The sequence below is a fragment of the Macaca fascicularis genome, chromosome 7, assembly GCF_037993035.2.
Source record: "Macaca fascicularis isolate 582-1 chromosome 7, T2T-MFA8v1.1".
NCBI lineage: Eukaryota > Metazoa > Chordata > Mammalia > Primates > Cercopithecidae > Macaca > Macaca fascicularis.
Window position 1 is genome coordinate 149,890,765 of NC_088381.1, and position 19,498 is coordinate 149,910,262.

The 19,498-nt window shown below is 35.9% G+C and overlaps 1 long non-coding RNA gene and 1 pseudogene across 1 annotated transcript; both read left to right on the top strand.

The window, feature by feature from the left end:
• The first annotated feature begins 5,887 nt into the window (after positions 1 to 5,887).
• On the top strand, positions 5,888 to 7,545 carry LOC102132959 (eukaryotic translation initiation factor 3 subunit L pseudogene; annotated as a pseudogene).
• Positions 7,546 to 13,816: 6,271 nt separating this feature from the next.
• LOC135971675 (uncharacterized) lies at positions 13,817 to 19,149 on the top strand. The gene is made up of 2 exons (XR_010587928.2): positions 13,817 to 13,871; positions 18,754 to 19,149. It is a non-coding gene; the product is annotated as an uncharacterized lncRNA (long non-coding RNA).
• The last annotated feature ends 349 nt before the right edge of the window (positions 19,150 to 19,498 follow it).

Sequence of the window (19,498 nt, forward strand, 5' to 3'; positions counted from 1 at the left end):
AGGAAGGCAGAAAACTTATGTATTTCATTCCAGCCAAACACCACAGAAAAATCTGCACCCCCATTTCTATCACCAGCAGCAAAACCCATGTGCTGAGTTTACACCTCAACATCTCACCAAGCACATATAAGAAACCTCCAAACCCACCACTAGTGTGGTACTAAAAAGGCAAGTAGAGAGCCGAGACTTAAAAAAAAAATTGTAGGTACGTAGTAGTTGTATATATTAATGGGGCACATGAGATATTTTAATGTAGGCATACAATGCATAACAATCACATCAGGGTAAATGGGATATCAATCAACCCGATCATTTATTCTTTGTGTTACAAACAATACAATTATATTCTTTTAGTAATTTTAAGATGTACAATAAATTATTATTGATTATAGTCACCCTGTTGTGTTATCAAATTCTAGATCTTATTCATTCTATCTAGTGATATTTTTGTACCATTAACCATTCTCTCTACCCCTGCCCCACTACCCTTCCCACCTCTGGTAACCATGATTCTACTCCATGAATTCAGTTGTTTAAATTTTTAGCTCCCACGAATAAGTGAGAACATGCACAGTGTGTCTTTCCATGACTGGTTTATTTCAGTTAACATGATGACCTCCAGTTTCATCTATGTTGTTGCAAATGATAAGATCTCACTCTTTTCTATTGGCTGAAGAATACTCCATTGTGTATATGCACCACATTTTCTTTATCCATTAGTCTGTTGAGGGAAACTTAGGTTGCTTCAAAATCTTGGCTATTGTGAATAATGCTGCAACAAACAAGGAAGTGCAGATATATCTTTGATAGGCTAGTCTCCTTTTTCGGGTGTATATTCCTAGCAATGGGATTGCTGGATCATTTGGTAGCTCTATTTTTATTTTTTGGGGGGAACCTCCAAACTGCTCTCCATAGTAGTTGAACTAATTTCCATTCACACCACCAGTGTATGGTGGTTCCCTTTTCTCCATATCCTCATTAGTATTTGCTCTTGCCTGTCTGTTTGATAAAAGGCATCTTAACTGGGGTGAGTTGATATGTCATGGCAGTTTCAATTTGTATTTCTCTGATGATCAATGGTGTTGGGCACCTTTTCATATCCCTGTTTGCCATTTCTATTGCTCTGAGAAATGTTTATTCATATATTTTGACCATTTTAAAATTATATTATCAGATTGTTTCATATAGGGTTGTTTAAGCTACTTATGTATTCTGGTTATTAATCCCTTGCCAGATGGGTAGTTTGCAAATATTTTCTCCCATTCTGTGAGTTATCTCTTCACTTTGTTGATTGCTTTCTTTGCTGTACAGAAGCTTTTTAACTTGATGTGATCTCATTTGTCCACCTTTGCTTTGGTTGCCTGGGCTTGTGGGGTATTACTCAAGAAATCTGTACCAATTCCTATGTCCTGAAGATTTCCCTCAGTGTTTTCATGTAGTAGTTTCATAGTTTGAGGACTTATGTTTAAGTTTTTAATTCATTGTGATTTGATATTTGTATACGGTGAGAGGTAGACATCTAGTTTCATTCTTCTGCATATGGATTTCCAATTTTCTCAGCACCATTTATTAAAGGGACTGTTCTTTTCTGATGTATGTTCTTGCCACCTTCGTTGAAAATGAATTTACTGTTTGATGTGGTTAGGCTTTATCTCCACCTGAATCTCATCTTGAATTGTAATCCTCATAATCTCCATGGCTCAAGGGAGAGACCAGGTAGAGGTAATTGAATCATGGGAGCAGTTTCCCCCCAGCTGTTCTCATGATAGTGAGTGAATTCTCGTGAGATCTGATAGTTTTATAAGGGGCTCTTCGTTTTTTGCTCAGCACTTCTCCTTCCTGCTACCTTGCAAAGATCGTGCCTTGCTTCCCCTTCACCTTCCACCATGATTGTAAGTTTCCTGAGGCTTCCCAGCCATGCAGAACTATGAGTCAAGTAAACCTCTTTCATTTATAAATTACCCAGTCTTGGGCAGTTCTTTATAGCAGTATGAAAGTGAACTAACTAATACACTGTAGATGTATACATTTGCTTTTGGTTTCTCTATTCTGTTCCATTGGTCTATGTGTCTGTTTTTGTGCCAATACCATGCTGTTTTGGTAACTACAACTTTGGAGTATGTTGAACTCAGGTAATGTGATTCTTCCAGTTTTGATCTTTTTGCTCAGGACAGCTTTGGCTATTCTGGGTCTTTGTGGTTCCATATAAAATTTAGGATTTATTTTTTGTTTATGTGATGGATGTCATTGTTATTTTGATAGGAATTTCATTGAATCTATACATTGTTTTGCATAGTATGGATATTTTAACAATATCAATCCATTCAATGCATAAAAATGTAGTATCTTTCCATTTTTTTTGTGTCCCTTTCAACTTCTTTCATTGGTGTTTAATGGTTTTTAATATAGAGATCTTTGACTTCTTTTGTTAAGTTAATTCCTAGGTATTTTATTTTATTTTATTTTATTTTATTTTATTGTGTTTGTAGCTATTGTAAATGGGGTTATTTCCTGATTTGTTTTTCAGATTGTTCACTTTTGGCATATAGAAATGTTAGTGGTGGCCAGGTGTGGTGGCTCATGCCTGTAATCCAAGCACTTTGGGAGGATGAGGCAGCTGGATACCTGAGGTCAGGTGTTTGAGACCAGCCTGGCTAACATGACAAAACCCCATCTCTGTTAAAAATACAAAATTTAGCTGGGCATGTTGGCTCATGACTGTAATCTCAGCTACTTGGGAGGCTGAGGCAGGAGAATTGCTTGAACCCAGGTGGCAGAGGTTGCAGTGAGGCAAGATTGTGCCACTGCACTCCAGGCTGGGCAACAAAGTGAGATTCCATCTCGCCCCCAAAAATCTTACTGACTTTTCTATTGATGTTGTATCTTGCAGCTTTACTGAACTTGTTTGTCAGTTCTAATAGTTTTTTTGGTGGAATCTTTAGGTTTTTCCAAATACAAGACCATGTCATCTGTGAATAAGGATAATTTGAGTTCTTCCTTTCTAATCTGGATGTGCTTTGTTTCTTTCTCTTGTCTGATTGCTCTAGGTAGGAATTCCAGTACTATGTTGAATAACAGAGGTGAAAGTGGGCATCCTTGGGGTATTACATATCATAGAGGAAAGCCTTTTAGTTTTTTCTCTTCAGGATGATACTAGCTGTGGGTCTGTCATATATGGCTTCCATCGTGTTGTGGTATGTTCCTTAGGTACCCAGATTTTTTAGGATTTTTAAAAATTATGAAGTTATATTGAATTTTATCAAATGGTTTTTCACATCAATTGAAGTGATAATATGGCTTTTGCTTTTCATTCTTTTAATATAATGTAACCTATTTATTGAATTGTGCATGTCAAACTATTCTTGTACCCTGGGATAAATCCCACTTGGTCATGATGAATAATCTTTTTAATGTATTCTTGAATTCAGTTTGCTAGTGTTTTGCTGAGGATTTTTGCCTCAAAGTTCATCATGGGTATTGGTCTGTACTTTTCTTATTTTGATGCATCTCTGTCTGGTTTTGGTATCAGGCTTCGTAGAACGAATTTGGAAGTCTTCCCTCCTCCTCTATTTTTCAGAATAGTTTGAGTAGGATTGGTATTAGTTCTTTTTTAAATGTTTGGTAGAATTCATCAGTGCAGCCATCAACTCCTGGGCTTTTTCTTGCTGGGAGACGTTTTATTATGGCTTTGATACTGTTACTTGTTATTGGTTTATTCACATTTTAGATTTCCTCATGGTTCAATTTGCTAGGTTTATGTATCTAGGAATTTATCCATTTTTTCTAAGTTTTCCAGTGTATTGGCATATAATTGTTCATGGGTCTCTAATGATCCTTTGAATTTTTGCAGTATCAGTTGTAATATCTACCTTTTAGCCTCTGATTTTATTTATTTGGGTCTTCTCTCTTTGTTTCTTAGCCTGGTCCATTTGGTCTATGGTGCAGATTAAGTCCTTTTTTTTTTTTGTTGATTTTCTGTCTGGATAATCTATCTAATGCTGAAAGTGGGGTGTTAGTCTCCAGCTATTATCATATTTGAAAATATGTCTTTCTTTAGCTCTCATAATGTTTGCTCTATATACCTGGCTTCTCCAGTGTTGGGTGAATATGTATTTGCAATTGTTGTATCTTCTTGCTGGATTGATCCAGTTATCATTATATAATGACCTTCTTTGTCTCTTACAGTTTTTGTCCTATGATATATTTTGTCTGTTATAAGTATAGCTACTCTTGTCTTTTTTGGCTTCTGTTGGCATGGAATGTATTTTTCTATCCCTTTATTTTCGGTCTATATGTGTCTTTACATGTAAAGTGTGTTTCTTGTAGGCAACAGATCATTGGGTCTTATTTTTTTAATCCATTCAGCCACTCCTCTATTTTTTAAATCCATTCAGCCACTCTATTTTTTAAATCTATACAGCCTTTCAAATGGAGAATTTAGTCCATTTACCTTCAATGTTATTTTTGATAAGTAAGGACTTAATCCTGCTATTTTGTTATTTGTTTTTTGGTGGTTTTGTGGTCTTATCTTCCTTCTTTATTTCCTTCCTGTCTTCCTGTTAGTAAACATGATTTTCTGTGGCAGTATATTTTAATTTCTTGCTTTTTATTTTTTGTGTATTCATTGATTTTTTTATTTGAAGTTTTCATGATACTTGTAAATACTATCTTATAACCATTATTTTAAAGTGATAATGACAACTTAACACAAATTTTATAAACAAACAAACAAGCAAAGAGAGAACTAATAAAACTCTATACTTGTCATTTTTTACATAAATAGAAAAAATCCTAAAATTTCTATGGAAAAAAAGAGCCAGAATATACAATGCAATCCCGAGCAACATGAACAAAGCTGGATGCATCACACTGCAGATTTCAAAATATATTATAAGGCTATAGTAAACAAAACAGCATGGTATTGTTATAGTAATAGACATATAGACCAATGGGACAAAATAGAGAAACTAGAAATAAAGCCACATATTTACAACCATTTTGTTTTTAACAAAGGCCCCAAGAAAATACACTGGGGAAAGAACATCATCTTCAATAAACAGTGCTGAGAAAATTGTATAGCCATATGCACGAGAATGAAACTGAATCCTTTCTCTCATCATATACAAAAATCAACAAAGATGGATCGAAGGTTTAAACATAAGGCCTGAAACTATAAAACTACTAGAAGAAACAGTGAAAAATACTTTAGAACATTGGTCTAGACAAAGATCTTAAAAGCACAGACAACTAAAAGAAAAATGGACAAATGGGACTATATTAAACTATAAAACTTCTGCAAAGCAAAGGAAACAATTGAGTGAAAAGACAACCTGCTGAATGAGAGAAAATATTTGAAAACTATTTATCTGACAAGAGACTAATATGCAGAATATATAAGGAACTCAAGCAACTCAATAATAATAATAAAAACAGCCAGGCTGGGCGTGGTGGCTCATGCCTGTAATCCCAGCACTTTGGGAGGCCAAGGTGGGTGGATCATGAGGTCAGGAGTTCAAGACCAGTCTGGCCAAGATGGTGAAACCCCATCTCTACTAAAAACTACAAAAATTAGCCGGGCACACTGGCAGGTGCTAATATTCCCAGCTATTTGGGAGGCTGAGGCAGGAGAATCGCTTGAACCTGGGCGGCAGAGGTTGCAGTGAGCTGAGATTGTGCCACTGCACTACAGCCTGGGTGACAGAGTGAGACTCCATCTCAAACAACAACAACAACAAATAATAATAATAATAATATTAATAATAATTTCATTAAAAAGTGGGCAAAGGACATGAATAGACTATTCTCGAAAGTAGACATTGAAATGGCCAACAGGTATATAAAAAATGCTCAATATGACTTTCTGGCAGTGTTTGTGAGCCTGGCAGCCATGTCTTATCTCACTGATGATTAGGAGTCTGAGGAGGCTTATGACTCCTATACTTATCTGGGCGACTATGGAGATCCAAAAGCAGGACCTTGCTTATGAACATCAGTATGAATAGCAAACCTATCAGGTGATGCCTGAAGTGATCAAAAACTCCATCCAGTATTTTCACAAAACTGTCTCGGGTTTGACTGACCAGAAAGTGTATGAGCTACAGGCCAGTTGTGTCTCCAGTGATGTCATTGACCAGGTGTATAGGATCCAGGACATCTATGACAACAGCTGGACCAAGCTGACTGAAAGATTCTTCAAAAATACACCTTGGCCAGAGGCTGCAGCCATTGCTCCACAGTTTGGCAACAATGCTGTCTTCTTGGTTTTATACAAAATATTATATACTACAGGTACATATACACCAAAGTCAGTGGGGGACCTTCCTTGGAACAGAGATTTGAATCCTATTACAACAATTCCAGTCTCTTCAACTGTATTCTTAATGTTGATGGTCCTCTTCCCCTTGAACTACCCAACCAGGGGCTCTAGGATATCATTGATGAGTTCATCTACCAGTTTCAGTCATTCAGTCAGTACTGCTGTAAGACTGCCAAGAAGTCAGAGGAGGAGATTGACTTCGTTTGTTCCAATCCCAAAATCTGGAATGTTCACAGTGTCCTCAATGTCCTTCATTGCCTGGTAGACAAATCCAACATCAACTGACAGTTGGAGGTATACACAAGCAGAGGTGACCCTGAGAGTGTGGCTGGGGGGATGCTTGGTTACTTCAGCCTGGTGGGGCTTCTCCGCCTGCACTCCCTGTTAGGAGATTACTACCAGGCCATCAAGGTGCTAGAGAACATCGAGCTGAACCAGAAGATCATGTATTCCTGTGTGTTAGAGTGCCAGGTCACCACATACTATTATGTTGGGTTTGCATATTTGATGATGCATTGCTACCAGGATGCCATCCAGGTCTTTGCCAATATCCTCCTCTACATCCAGAGGACCAAGAGCATGTTCCAGAGGACCACAAATAAGTATGAGATGATTAACAAGCAGAATGATCAGATGCATGCACTGATGGCCATTGCCCTTATGATGTACCCCATGCATATCGATGAGGGCATTCACCTCCAGCTGCAGGAGAAATATGGGGACAAGTTGCTGCGCATGCAGAAAGGTGACCCACAAGTCTATGAAGAACTTTTCAGTTACTCCTGCCCCAAGTTCCTGTCCCCTGTAGTGCCCAACTATGATAATGTGCACCCCAACTACCACAAAGAGCCCTTCCTGCAGCAGCTGAAGGTGTTTTCCAGTGAAGTACAGCAGCAGGCCCAGCTTCAACCATCTACAACTTCCTCAATCTCTACACCACCATGCCTGTGGCCAAGCTTGCTGGCTTCCTGGACCTTACAGAGCAGGAGTTAAGGATCCAGCTTTTGGTTTTCAAACACAAGATGCAGAACCTGGTGTGGACTAGCAGCATCTCAGCCCTGGATGGTGAATTTTAGTTGGCCTCAGCGGTTGACTTCTACATCGTTAAGGACATGATCCACATCATAGACACCAAGGTCGCCAAGCACTATGGGGATAGCTTCATCCATCAGATCCACAAATTTGGGGAGTTTAATGAAATCCTGAAGTAGATGGGACAGAGACCCTGACGACATTCACACATGTTATTCAGGAACCTGTCTACATATATATATATATATATATATAAAATTTTTTTTTGAGACAGAGTCTCACTTTGTTGCCCAGGCTGGAATGCAGTGGTGCGATCTTGGCTCACTGCAAGCTCCGCCTCCCAGGTTCATACCATTCTCCTGCCTCAGCCTCCCAGGTAGCTGGGACTACAGGTGCCACCACCACGCTCAGCTAATTTTTTTTTTTTTTGTATTTTTAGTAGAGAGGGGGTTTCACTATATTAGCTAAGATGGTCCCCATCTCCTGACCTCGCAGTCCACCCATCTCGGCCTCCCAAAGTGCTCGGATTACAGGTGTGAGCCACCACGCTCGACCTGTTTTGATATATTATAGACAGGAAGTGTTTTTGCTACCGTGAAAGCTTTACGTAGATCAGCCATCAGCCTGTCAACTAAGTTGACAAATTAAGGACCGAAGTGTTTCAAGTGGATCTTAGTAAAAGATCTTTGGAGCCAGAAAAAAAAAAAAAAAAAAAAAAGGTCAACATCACTAATCATCAGGGAAATGCAAATCAAAACCACGAGGTATCATCTTACCTTAGTTAGAATGGGTATTACTAAAAAGACAAAAAATAACAAATGCTGGCATAATGTGGAGCAAAGGGATTCTTATAACTATCGTTGGGAAAGTAAATTAGTACAGTCACTATGGAAAACAGTATGGAGATTTCCCTAAAAACTAAAAATAAAAGTACCATACCATCCAATAATACCACGGTTGGGGATCCATCTAAAGGTAAAGAAATTAGTATATAAAAGGCATACCTGTACTTACATTATTATTGCAGCACTATTCACAATAGCAAAGATCTGTAATCAACCTAAGTGTACATCAGTAGATTAAAAGATAAAGAGAACGTGGTATACATACACAATGAAATACTATTCAGCCATTAAAAAGAATAAAATGATGTCCTTTGCAGCAGCAGCTGATGGAACTGGAGGTCATAATATTAAGTAAAATTACCCAGGCCCAGGGAGACAAATAGCACATGTTCTCACTCATATGTGGAAGCTAAAAAAGCTGATGTCATTAAAGATAGAGAATGTAATGATAGATACTAGAGGCTGGGAAGGGTGGTTGGTTAAAGGGTGATGAAGAGGGGTAGTTGATGGGTACAAATATACAATTAGATGAAAGGTATAAGTTCTCCCATTTGGTAGCAGAGGAGAGTGACTATAGTTAGCAAGAATGTATTGTATACTTCAAAGTAGCTAGAAGAGAGGACTTGAATTGTTCCCAACACATAGAAGTGATAGATACTACAAAGTGATGACCACCTCAGCTACTCTGATTTGATCATTACACATTCTATGCCTGTAACAAAATATCACATATATCTCATAATTATGTAAAATATTATGTATCAATAAAAAAGAAATTAAAAGAAAAGGGAAACAAATAGAATAAAACACTTAAAAATTGAATTAAAAAGAAACCTGAATGTATTAGTTTCCTAGGGCTGTCGTAAAAAGTACCACAAACTTGGTAGCTTAAAACAACAGAAATTCATTACTTCATAGTTCTGGAGGCCAGAAGTCCAACATCAAGATGTTTATAGGGACATGCTCCCTCTGAAACCTGTAGGGTAGAAGACTTCCTTGCCTCCTTCAGTTTCTGCTAGTGGCCTGTAATTCTTGGAGTGCCTTGGCTTGAAGCTGCATTAGTCTAGTCTCTGCCTCTGTCATCACGTCTGCCTTCCCTCATGTGTCTGTATCTCTTCTCTTCTTCTCATAAGGACACTAGTCTTATTGAATTAGGGGCACACATTACTCCAGTGTGATTTCTTCTTCACTAATTACATCTGTAATTATCCTATTTCCAAATAAAATACCATTCTGTGGTACTTCAATGGATCTTTTTGGGGGACACAATTCAACTTATAACATTGAGAGAGTGGAAGATGTAGATTTAAGAGAACTGGGTTATTTTCCATTATAAAGCACAAAAGCTAAATCAATAAGCAAAATTAAGTGACATATGATGGTCAATTCTTAGTACTTTACTTTGTATTTTCAACTTATTTTCTAAAATTCAGAAAATATTTTTATGTGTTTTTATTTCATTAGCTGCCATAGTAATGATATAGTTCCCCCGTCTCTATATATTTTACTTGAATTTATATAGATTTGTAATAATAAATATTGCCAGTAATGAGAAAGATTATGAGAAGTTTCCTTCACAATATTTTTATGATTATCTCACCATAGGATAAGAAGAAATAACAGTTCAAATGCAAAAAAAGTAACTGAAATGATATAGGGTGTGCTTTTTGTCCACAATGGAATCAATCTAGAAATTAATAATATGAATATAATAGGAAAATTTCTTAACACTTGGAAATGAAATACCATATGCATAAATAGTTCATCAGTCAAAGATGAAGTATCATGTGGATTTTTTAAAAAAGCATTACATGATAAGGAAAATATCGTATATCAAAATTGGTAGAATGCAGTGAAAGCAGTGCTGAGAGGAAAATACAAAGCACTAGATACATGTATTAGAAAAGAGGAAAAGCCTCAAATTAATAATTTAAGATTCTACCTCAAGAACATAGGAAAAAAGAACAAAATAAACCCAAAGCAAGCAGAAGGAAGGAAATAAAGAGCAGAAATCAGTTAAATTGAAAACAGTAACACAACAGAGACCATCAATGAATCAAAGACCTGGGTTTTCAAAAAGATCAATAAAATTGACAAACACATAGCAAGATTGACAAAGACGAAAAAAGTAAATTACCAATATAAGAATAAACTCACTACAGATCCTGCAGACAAGAAATAGGTTATTAGGAAATACTGCCAACAACTCCACACATATTTGATGACCCAGTTTAAATGGACGAATTCTTCAAAAATCACAAACTACTCAGATTTATGTCTTAATTGTAAGAATTTTTTTTTTTAAAAAAGAGAACAAATGGAAGAAAAAAATCTCCACAATCTAATACAAATCATTCAATATAAAATAGATAATTTGAAAGCACTATAGCTATTAAGAAAATTGAATTTGTATTTTAAAAGCTTCTCAGAAAAAGGCACAGGTGGTTTTGCTGTAGAATTCTACAAATGTTTAAAAATAACTAAGATGATTCTACACAATCTTTTCCAGAAAATAAAGGAGGAAACACTTCTTAATTCGTTTTGTGAAACTCACCAAAATCAGAAAAAAAAAATATAAAAAACGAGAATGAAATCCACAGAACAACATGCCTCATAAATATAGATGCAAACATTAAAAAAAATAGCAAACATAATTCAGCAACATATAAGAATTACACATCATTACCATTTTGGTTTTATTTGAGAGGTTTAAGCCTGGTTCAACATGTGAAAATCAATAAATGTAATCCATCATATGAATGAGTTAAAGAAAAAAAACCATGTGATTGTATCAATTGATGCAGAAAAAAGCATTTGACAAAATTCAATACACATTTATAATAAAATCACTGTGAAAAAGAAATAAATGGGAACTTCTTCAACTTGATTTAAAAAAATTCTACAGCTAACATTATATAAAATGTGTATAAAAAAAGAAATGCTAATGTATTATCTCAGATTGAAAGCGATGCAAGGATATATGCTCTCACCACTCTTTTTAAACATAGTTCTGGAAATTTTGGCAGGTTCAAGAAGGCAAAAAAAAAAAAAAAAAAAAAAAAGCCATACATATTGGACATCAAGAAACAAAACAATATTGTGTTTATTTACAAATGACATTATTGTCTACATAGAATGTCCCTAGGAATCTACAGAAAAACTCCCAGAAGTATAAGTGGATTCAGCAAAGTCAAATAATACAAGCTGAACATAAAAAAGCAATTACATGTCTACATTACTAGCAATGAATCTATGAGACCCCAAAATAAAAATGCAAATTCTAATCACTCAAACAAAATACTTAGGTGCAATTCTAAAAAAGACACGTACAGGACTTTTGTATTAAACTACAAAATGCTGATTTAATAATGAAGATCTAAATAAATGCAAAGATGAACCATGTTAAATGAGAGGAAGACTCAACATAGTAAAGATGTCAGTTATCCCCAATTGCTATACAGATTTGACACAATTTTCTTATAAAAATTCGGACAATAGTTTTTGTAGATATAGACAAGATTGATCTGAAAAATTTTATAAAAGCACAAACACACTAGAATTGCTAAAACAATTTTGAAAGAGAAAAGTGGGAGGACTGAGCCTATCCAACTTCAAAATTTATTAGATAACCAGAGTAATCAAGATTGTGTGGTACTGGTGAAGAGATAAACACACACATGCCTTAGTGGAATAGTATAGGAAGGCCAGAAACAGACCACACAAATATGCCTAACTGATTTTTTTAAAGATATTAGACAATTCAATAGAGAAATAATAGCTTTTATAACAGAAAGTTCCAGAGCAATTGAATATCCACAGGTAACAGCAACAGCAACAGCAACAAAATCCCTTGACATCAACCTCACATCTTACACAAAAAATTAACTCAAAATTTATCACAAACTGAGTTGTAAAATGTAGAATTGCAATTTTTAGGGAAAAAAACAGAAAAAAAAACTTTGGGAACTAGGGCTAAAGAATTCTTATACTTAACAGCAAAAGGTGATCCATAAAGGAAAAAGTTATAAAGCGATCAATTGAATTTCATCAAAATTAATAATGGTTTCTCTGCAAAGGCACTTTTAATTTTAATCCTGTTAACAGAGGATTAAAAAATAAATCACAGACTGGGTGAAAATATTTTCAAACCACTTATCTCGCAAAGGACTAGTATATAGAATAAATAAAGAACACAAAAAACCCCAACAGTTTAAAACAAAAACAAACCAAAACTCATCCAATCAGAAAAATCCAATTATGTTTTATAGTAAAAGACATAAACAGAGAACTTATCCAAGATGATATACAAATGATATATTAACACATCAAAAGATATTTAATTAACATCATTAGCCATTAAGGAATTCCTAATTAAAACCACAATGAACTGTTACTACATATGTATCAGAATATTGACAACACCAAATATTGACAAAGATTTGGAGAAACTAGGTCACTTATATGTTGCTGGTGGAAATATAAGATGGTACAGCCACTTTGAAAACAGTTTAGTGGTTTCTTTAAAAAGTAAACATGCAACTATCATACAACCCAGTGATTATAATCCTGAGCATTTATTTCAGAGAAATGAAAACTTTTACTCACATAAAAACCTACACATGAATGTTTATAGCAGCAGTATTTGTAATAGCCGAGAACTGGAAACAACCTAGATGTCCTACAATGAGTGAACGTTTAAACAAACTGTGGCATCTATGCCATGGCATGCTATTCAGCCATAGTAAGGGGGAAAAAATGGATACATTCAGCCAGCTGGATGAATCTCCAGAGAGTTATGCTAAAAAAATCCCAAAAGATTATATACTATATGATTCCATTTATATGACATTCTTGATATGTCAAAATTATAATTACAGACAGCAGATTATTAGTTTCCTGGAATTAATGAGGAGATGGGGCAGAAGGAAGTGGTTGTGGCTAAAGAGAATCATTGTAATGATCTCAATACAAAGAATAGATAAGGGTTTGAGGTGATGGGTATTCCAATTACCCTAATTTGATCATTACACATTGTATACATGTATTAAAATATGATGTGTATCCCCAAAATATGTGCAACTGTTATATATCAATAAAATTTTTGGGAAAAAATGTACAATAGGAGAGATCCTGTGACATGGAAATGTTTTGTCTCTTGACTATCAGTGCCAATATTTTGGTTGTGATTTGTGCTATGGTTTTGTAAGATGTTACCTTTAGGGGAATCTGATAAAGACTACATAGGATTTCTATGTATTATTTCTTACAAATGCATGTGAACCTATATTTATCTCAAAATACAGTAGTCTCTCCTTATCTGCGGTTTTGCTTTCCATTTTTAGTTACTCATGGTCAACTGTGGTCCAAAAATATTACATCATTACTTTTGTGCTTTGGGGGCCATTATTAAGTAAAATAAGGGTTACTTAAATTCCAGCACTGGGATACTGTGACAGTCAGTAGTCTGATAACCAAGACAGATACTTAGTGACTAAAGACAATCTGGGCGAGACAACATGGGGCAGCTCAAGATTTCATCAGGCTACTCAGCACACAATTTAAAATTTAAAACTTGCTTATTTCCAAAATTTTCCATTTACTTTGCAATGCCTATGTCTTTCAGTCACTCCATCTCATCACGTCGACATTTTACTCACATCGTCACAAGAAGAAAAAGGGTAAGTACAGAACAATAAGGTATTTCGAACGGGAGAGATGGAGAATGAAAGAGAGACAGAGAGAATGATGACATATTCATCTAATTTTACTACAATAAATTATTATAATTGTTTATTTTATTATTAGTTATTGCTGTTAATCTCTTGTTGTGCCTAATTTATTAACCAAACTTCATCATAGATATATACATATGGGAAAACAGTGTATATAGGGCTTGATACTACCAATGTTTTCAGGCATCCACTGTGGGTCTTGGAATGCATCCTGAATGGATAAGGAGGGACTACAGTAAAAAGCTTAAAAACAAACAAAAAGCAAGTAGAGCTTAATTTTATAGGACCAAGGTGGAAGTCTGGATCATTTGACACAGGACTAATAGGACATCTGGATTCTATAGTCAGACTTGTTTCTTCCTTACTGAATGACTTTATTCAAATAATTTCATTCATTCATTTGCTTAATAAATGTTTCATATGTTCCTCCTATGGGCTAGGTTCTAGGCAAAGTCTTGGGAATCATTCATTCCCCTGGCTACAGTTCCTTCTTTTTTTTTTTTTTTTTTTAGACAGAGTCTTGCTACATTGCCCAGGCTGGAGTGTGGTGGCACGGTCTTGGCTCACTGCAACCTCCGCGTCCCGGGTTCAAGCAATTCTTCTGTCTCAGCCTCCCAAGTCACTGGGACTACAGGCACCCACCATCATGTCTGCTAATTTTTGTATTTTTAGTAGAGATGGGGTTTCACCATATTGGTCAGGCTGGTCTCAAACTCCTGACTTCAAGTTCCTTCATTCTTAAACGAGGTGTTAGACTCTAAGGTCTCTTCTAACTTTATAAGTCAAAAATTCAAAGGTTTTCAAGATGATCTAGTAGCCAGCAATCATTATTAAGCATTGAGCTTGGTTTGTATTTGATTTACAACTTGCTCTATAAACCCTTTGATTCAGAGATTGCCTCTATAGCTCTTCATTTACCCAATGCTACCAAAATAGCTTTTAACATAATAGACACTCACTTAAGTTTTTATTGATGTTTTATATAATTACCTTATCACAAGGTCAATAATTCAGAACCAGCACTTCCTAAAGCAATTATCCATTCTCAGATGCACACCAAACTTAAATGCCAGTCTAAAAAAATCTTTTTCTACGCTACATAGTCCACCAGCTGTTTTAAGGCAATTACATAATGTTTAAAAGTTCCATATTAAAAACTAATATAATTCAGCTTAAATGCGTTTTAAAATTGTAACCATTTATAACTAATCTTATACAATTACATGACAAATATGATAAGCATCCATATTATAGAAGATAGGACTTTGTAGAGACCATCGGGCTGTAGATAATGGCTTATTGGTCTGAAAATCAAATCTCTAATGCTTAAAGAGGCCAGGAAATGCTTAAAGAGCTCTAATTTTCTCAGAAAATTTTTCTCTGATTTTCAAAGTAGAAAGTTCTTCATAGTACTAGGTAGTTTTAATGGATATTTTTGATGACCCTCAGATACCTGGTAAAGTTGTAAAACTAGTGTCTGTTTAGGAGTTACAGACACTTTGGCTTAGTTTTGCCTAGCTTATATCTGCCCTTGTCTTCGAATTACAGATTTGTTATTTAATACAGTGGTCTTGAGCAATTAAATACAGATGCCACATGGTCTACGAGTTTAGGTTGTGGGCTTATACTCAAAAAAGTACCCCCTGCAATGCTCCTTATGCAGTGTCAACAGACTCATTCTCTATAATGCTATACAGCTTATTTACTTGTTTTTAGAGTTCATTGGCAGTCAGAGACAGAAATCACTAGAAGACATTACTCTGATAGCAGCAAGAGTGTCCAGAAAATTTCCTAGCAGTATGGGAAAAAAAGCACAAAAACTTGCTCACGCAAATCTTACTTTTTGATGGAAATATTGAATCAATAGCTCCTTCTGTCAAATGACAGAACCCCAGTCTCCACCCCCATTCTTCTCTGCTTTTCCCTGGGATGCCCTGGAGATATGAGTGAGGGTGGGGTGGACTAGTCATATTTGAAATCAGCTAACTGAACCTCTTCAGATTCTCTGCTCCAAGTGCTTCCCCTGAGACTCTATTCTTAGCCAATGTCTGCTATTACTTTATTGGCCCCATTGACACTGCCTGCTATCACCCTCTGGCCTACTAACTACTCTCTGTTCACAGCTTGCAGGCCATATTATACCCCACAGTATTCCACAGTTATGACATTCTATAGGTCAAGAGATATTCTATAGGTCAAATCCATTGTAATGAGAATTCCCAGGGCTGAGAAAAAGGAGTTACAAACTTTGATTCTCTTTGTTGATTGCAGGCAGCCTTCACTTCAAATATCACAGCTCCAAATTATTTTTCAAACAAAATATCTATTAACCTTATGAAAATAGGAGAACCAATAATATAACTGGAGAGTGTTGAAGTAGATCATTTAATTCTGCTTGCTATAATGTATAAGCCAGAGGTCTGAACTAGCCAGAACCACTAAACATATAACAGAGAAAGTATAAGACCTCAAAAATTATAAAAGCCTTAGACTCTTTAATGAAGAAGGAAATGGTCTGCCCACCTCAAATTTCCTTTCAGGTATTACGGTAATAACTGCATTAATGTTGTAAATATCATGATAAAAAAGCAATACATAGTTAAATCATATTTGTCATTTAGTTTTGTAAATTCACAGCAGTATATAATCTTTTCAGGAATAAATTTCAATTAAAATAGTTAAAACACAAACGATTTGATCCTAAAGTGTAAGCCTCAAGTAACTTGGAAATTTGCATGAAAGTTCTTCATTCTTTGTTACTAATGTATAAATAAGATCTCATTGAAATTGGTGCTGTTAAAAGAACTATAAATGCTCAAAATTATATTAATTTTTATAATATTCTTTGATAGCCTAAATATCTGGTGCTCAGTGCTAGGTTTGGTACATACATTATTTCAAATACAACAATTCTGTAGTGTGATGAGTCAACTGAGGTTCACAATGGTGGAGTGATTTACCAAAGGTCATACTGGAGAGAGAAAATTTGAACCCTGTTTTTTGTATGTGTTCAAAACCTTATTCTTTTTCATTTTCACCACACTGTAATACTAGATTCCTCTTGCCTAGCCAAACTGATGAAATTTGAGGTTTATGAAAGATTATTAGAATGATTACAACAAACTGTATTCTTTCATCATTTCCTACCGGTGGGAGGAGGAAGTATGACAAAGAGGTGAGAAAAATATGGGGACATATTTTCTCAATAAAGCCTTGGAGATACTCGGATACTTCTGTAGAACTTTGTTTCCTGCCTCAAAGTGTAGTTTCTTTTTGCTACAAAATTTGTCTTTAAAAAGAGTCATTGTAGGCTGGGTGTGGTGGCTCATGCCTGTAATCCCAGCACTTTGGGAGGCCAAGGCGGGCGGATCACAAGGTGAGGAGTTCAAGACCAGCCTGACCAATATGGTGAAACCCCGTCTCTACTAAAAATACAACAATTAGCCCAGCATGTGGCATGCACCTGTAGTCCCAGCTACTCAGGAGGCTGAGGCAGGAGAATTGCTTGAACCCTGGAGGTGGAGGTTGCAGTGAGCCAAGGTCACGCCACTGCACTCTAGCCTGGGCAACAGAGCAAGACTCCATCTCAAAAAAAAAAAAAAAAAAGAAAAAAGAAAAAAGAAAGAGTCATTGTAGTATGCCATTGCTAGACTATGTACTAGCTAGACCATGAACAAAGTGAACAGCTTAAAATATAATGAGTGATATTGCCCTTCTATTTTCTTTGTCTTAAGAAAAATGAAAGAGCCAAAAAGGTTTGATAGTCTATTCATCCTTCTTACACCGTTCATAAAAGAACACACAGTGGGACTCAACACCCTGCAGTATGTTCAGAAAAGAATGATTTGGTTGATGGAATGATCTAAAACCCTACCAAGCATCAAAGAACTAGAAATCTCCAGCAGAAGTAGTGATGTCCTTTCAATCACCTTCCAATAGTGAGAAATTCTTATGCTAAAAAGCCTTAGCCTTCCTCTCTGTGATCTGAGAGGCCAGAAATAGAATGGAAGTTAGAAGGTAGACCTCTTCTCTCCACAAGAATGAGTTTCCTTACAATTTAGCCATATAAAATGTATATCATTGTCTCATAAGGTGGTAGATTTCTTACCACTGAGGAACTCAGGTGTTTGTACTCATGTACTGGGTGAGTATTATTAACACTTGGGGAATAGTAGACCATTGGTTTCAGTGTAGATTTTTATTGAGTTTTCTGCTCCCTCTTCTCATCTCCCTTCTCCTCAGAATAAAATCTTACCTGGAATGCTAATCCTGTATATAAATCAGGTAAATGTGATATTTCGGAAGCTGGATTAGGGCTGAAGCATCATTGAGGAACCACAGAGGTCCATGAAACATAGCTTGAAAACCACTAAAAATTCCTGTAATCCCAGCACTTTGGGAGGCTGAAGTGGGCAGATGGCTTGAGTCCAAAATTTCAAGACCATGGCAACCTGTCTCTACATAAAATATAAAAATTAGCCAGGCATGGTGGTATGTGCCTGTAGTCCCAGCTACTTGGGAGGCTGAGGTAGGAGGATCACTTAAGGCCAGGAGGTGGGGACTGCAGTGAGCCACTACACTACAGTGTGGGAAATAGAGAAAGACATTGTCTAAAAACAAAGAAACAAACAAACAAAAAACACAAAAAATTAAGTTTTGGATGGGAACTAGATATTTATGAGCCACCTTACTCTTCTGAGAATCTGAGTGAATGGAAACTTTAGATGTAGTGATGTTGACTTTCTAAACCTCAAACCTGAATTTAAACAAGGCAAACAATCTTAAATGCTCAGTCTGTTTCTTCTCTCTCTTTCCTCTGTGTCTTAAGGGAGCTGAAGGAGGCCAACAAGAAGATAATCATGAAGATTTTATTTAACATTACCTGTCTCCCTATTTTCACCCCCATCCCCATTTTACCAAAAGAAACAAGTGCGACAAACAGGTGAAAAACAAGGAGACTTGCTTGACTATTGCAATGCTAAAGTCTGACTGCCAGGCTTCTTCAGAACTTTATTCCATGCTCCAAACTGTTTACTATTGCTACAAATGCTATCTTGAGAAACAATCATTTTGTATTGCCTTTATAATGGAATTTTGAAAGGTTTTCAACTGTCTTTTGAAAATTGAAGCCGGGTAAGGATTTTTGTTTGGGGTGGAGGAAACTAAGTCTTTTAAAACTTCTTTTACCTAAATAAAAGTTTCATGACTACTACGTTTCATTTAATCATCCTCCCAAAGGTCTTTATTTTCTTCCAAATGTCATCTCTAAATTACATATCTTCAAGGATTCTCATCAATTGTGTTCCCTGAAGCTCCACGGTGCCTGTTAAGTTGAATTATAATTTTAAAAAATGACAGGTTGGAATTGAACTTTTTTATTTTTAGCATGGGTCAACACAGAGTTCTTTCTGAAACCACCAGAGTAGGTAGAATTGAAACTTTGGCACCTACCACAACTTAAGTTGCTTTGTTAAGTCAGGTCTGGTTCCAGAGTATGATCTGCTTCCTCCTTTTCTCAAAAGTAAGGCCAGTCTACAAGTTAAGTTTTTCAGAGCCTGGATGGCCAAGGATCA